Source organism: Loxodonta africana, chromosome 14, assembly GCF_030014295.1.
Source record: "Loxodonta africana isolate mLoxAfr1 chromosome 14, mLoxAfr1.hap2, whole genome shotgun sequence".
Taxonomy (NCBI): domain Eukaryota; kingdom Metazoa; phylum Chordata; class Mammalia; order Proboscidea; family Elephantidae; genus Loxodonta; species Loxodonta africana.
Genome location: NC_087355.1, coordinates 8839759 through 8843530, shown reverse-complemented (window position 1 = coordinate 8843530; position 3772 = coordinate 8839759). Strand labels below are relative to the sequence as shown.

The following is a 3772-nucleotide window of genomic DNA, read 5'->3' as shown; positions in this document are numbered from 1 at the left end:
ATGCTTTCAGGTTCTCTCCATTTAGAATGATGTTGGCTGTTGGCTTTGTATAACCCAGTACTGCCCTTTATTATGTTTAGGAATTTTCCTTCAATTCCTATTTTGCTGAGAGTTTTTATCATGAATGGGTGTTGGACTTTGTCATATGCCTTTTCTGCATCAATTGATAAGATCATGTGGTTTTTGTCTTTTGTTTTATTTATATGGTGGATTACATTAATGGTTTCTCTAATATTAAACCAACCTTGCATACCTGGTGTAAATCCCACTTGGTCATGGTGGATTATTTTTTTGATATGTTGTTGAATTCTATTGGCTAGAATTTTGTTGAGGATTTTTGCATCTATGTTCATGAGGGATATAGGTCTGTAATTTTCTTTTTTTGTGATGTCTTTACCTGGTTTTGGTATCAGGGATATGGTGGCTTCATAGAATGAGTTAGGTAGTATTCCATCATTTTCTATGCTTTGAAATACCTTTGGTAGTAGTCGTGTTAACTCTTCTCTGAAAGTTTGGTAGAACTCTGCAGTGAAGCCCTCCGGGCCAGGGATTTTTTTTGTGGGGAGTTTTTTGATTACCTTTTCAATCTCTGTTTTTGTTATGGGTCTATTTAGTTGTTCTATTTCTGATTGTGTTAGTTTAGGTAGGTAGTGTTTTTCTAGGAATTCATCCATTTCTTCTAGGTTTTCAAATTTGTTAGAGTACAATTTTTCATAATAATCTGATATGATTCTTTTAATTTCAGTTGGGTCCGTTCTGATATGGCCCATCTCATTTCTTATTCAGGTTATTTGTTTCCTTTCCTGTATTTCTTTAGTCAGTCTGGACAATGGTTTGTCAATTTTGTTAATTTTTTCGAAGAACCAGCTTTTGGCTTTATTAATTCTTTCTATTGTTTTTCTCTTCTCTAATTCATTTAGTTCAGCTCTAATTTTTATTATTTGTTTTCTTCTGGTGCCTGATGGGTTCTTTTGTTGCTCACTTTCTATTTGTTGAAGTTGTAGGGACAGTTCTCTGATTTTGGCTCTTTCTTCTTTATGTATGTGTGCCTTAATCGATATAAATTGACCTCTGAGCACTGCTTTTGCTGTGTCCCAGAGGTTTTGATAGGAAGTGTTTGCATTCTAGTTGCATTCTGTGATTTCTTTATTCCCTCCTTAATGTCTTCTATAACCCAGTCTTTTTTCAGCAGGGTATTGTTCATTTTCCAAGTATTTGATTTCTTTTCCCTGATTTTTCTGTTATTGATTTCCACTTTTATTGCCTTGTGGTCTGAGAAGATGCTTTGTAATATTTCGATGTTTTGGATTCTGCAAAGTTTTGTTTTATGACCTAATATGTGATCTATTCTAGAGAATGTTCCATGTGTCCTAGAAAAAAAAGTATACTTTGTAGCTGTTGGGTGGAGTGTTCTGTATAAGTCAATGAGGTCAAGTTGGTTGACTGTAGCAATTAGGTCTTCCGTGTCTCTATTGAGTTTCTTACTGGAAGTCCTAACCTTCTCCGAAAGTGGTGTGTTGAAGTCTCCTACTATAATTGTGGAGGTGTCTATCTCACTTTTCAGTTCTGTTAAAGTTTGTTTTATGTATCTTGCAGCCCTGTCATTGGGTGCATAAATATTTAATATGGTTATATCATCCTGGTCAATTGTCCCTTTAATCATTATGTAGTGTCCTTCTTTATCCTATGTGGTGGATTTCACTTTAAAGTCTATTTTGTCAGAAATTAACATTGCTACTGCTGCTCTTTTTTTTTTTTTTTTTCTCATTAAACTTTGCTTTAATGGGTCTCAAAATTCTGTGACAGATTTAAGGTCAAGTTGTTTCCATTTAAAAAGTACTGATTTTAAAAACTAATAACTTAAAACTGCCACACAAAAAAAGAAACAAATCGTCCACAAAAACATTCCTTTCCTTCTGAAGGTTTTACGATGCATTGTTATCATTAACCAGTCTTTTACTATTAAACTTAAATGGCCAATTGAGACAAACAGTTCTGAGACCGTTTTTTCCACCACTGGTTAAGACTGGGGTGGCAGGTGTTATGGGTAGCATTCATTTAGCCTTCTGAGCTTTCTGAGCAGACTTGGTGACCTTGCCAGCTCCAGCTGCCTTTTTGTCCACTGCCTTGATGACACCCACAGCTACTGTCTGTCTCATATCACGAACAGCAAAATGACCCAGAGGAGGATAGTCAGAGAAGCTCTCTACACACATGGGCTTGCCAGGAACCATGTCAACGATGGCAGCATCATCAGACTTCAAGAGTTTTGGGCCATATTCTAGCTTCTTACCAGAACAGCAATCAATCTTCTCTTTGAGCTCAGCAAACTTGCAAGCAATGTGAGCTGTGTGACAATCCAGCACAGGTACGTAGCCAGCACTGATTTGGCCTGGGTGGTTCAGGATGATCACCTGAGCAGTGAAACCAGCTGCTTCCATTGGTGGGTCATTTTTGCTGTCACCAGCTACATTGCCACGACGAACATCTTTGACAGAGACATTCTTGACATTGAAGCCTACATTGTCCCCAGGGAGAGCTTCGCTCAAAGCTTCATGGTGCATTTCAACAGACTTTACTTCAGTGGTGACGTTGACTGGAGCAAAGGTAACCACCATGCCAGGCTTGAGAACACCAGTCTCCACTCTGCCGACAGGGACAGTACCAATACCACCAATTTTGTACACATCCTAGAGAGGCAGACGCAGGGGCTTGTCAGTTGGACGAGTTGGTGGCAGGATGCAATCCAGAGCTTCAAGCAGTGTGGTTCCACTGGCATTGCCATCCTTACGGGTGACTTTCCATCCCTAGAACCAAGGCATGTTAGCACTTGTCTCCAGCATGTTGTCACCATTCCAACCAGAAATTGGCACAAATGCTACTGTGTCAGGGTTGTAGCCAATTTTCTTAATATAGATGCTGACTTCCTTAATGATTTCCTCGTATTTCTTCTGACCATAGGGTGGCTCAGTGGAATCCATTTTGTTAACACCAACAATTAGTTGTTTCACACCCAGTGTGTAAGCCAGAAGGGCATGCTCACGGTCTGCCCATTCTTAGAGATACCAGCTTCAAATTCACCAACACCAGCAGCAACAATCAGGACAGCATAGTCAGCCTGTGATGTTCCTGTAATTATGTTTTTGATGAAGTCTTTCTGTCCTGGGGCATCAGTGATGGTCACATACTACTTGCCGGTCTCAAATTTCCACAGGGCGATATCAATGGTGATGCCTCGCTCATGTTCAGCTTTCAGTTTATCCAAGACCCAGGCATACTTGAAGGAGCCCTTTCCCATCTCAGCAGCTTCCTTTTCAAATTTTTCGATAGTTCTTTTGTCATTCCCACCGCATTTGTAGATCAGGTGACCAGTAGTGGTGGACTTGCCTGAATCTACGTGTCCAATGACAACGATGTTGATGTGGGTCTTTTCCTTTCCCATTTTGGCTTAGACTTTGCCATAGTTTTCACCAACACCTGTGTCCTGGCAGCAAACCCGTTGCGAAAAAGCTCCTGCTCTTTTTTGATTGTTGTTTGCTTGATATATTTTTTTCCATCCTTTGAGTTTTAGTTTGTTTGTGTCTCTAAGTCTAAGGTGTGTCTCTTGTAGGCAGCATATAAACGGATCGTGTTTCTTTATCCTGTCTGAGACTCTCTGTCTCTTTATTGGTGCATTTAGTCCAATTACATTCAGCGTAATTATAGATAAATATGTGTTTAGTGCTGTCATTTTGATGCCTTTTTGTGTGTGTTGTTGACAATTTCATTTTTC

The 3772-nt window shown here is 39.3% G+C and overlaps 1 pseudogene; it reads right to left on the bottom strand.

Annotated features, from left to right (window-relative positions):
• Nucleotides 1-1784: 1784 nt before the first annotated feature.
• Nucleotides 1785-3505, bottom strand: LOC100671453 (elongation factor 1-alpha 1-like; annotated as a pseudogene).
• Between the last annotated feature and the right edge of the window lie 267 nt (nt 3506-3772).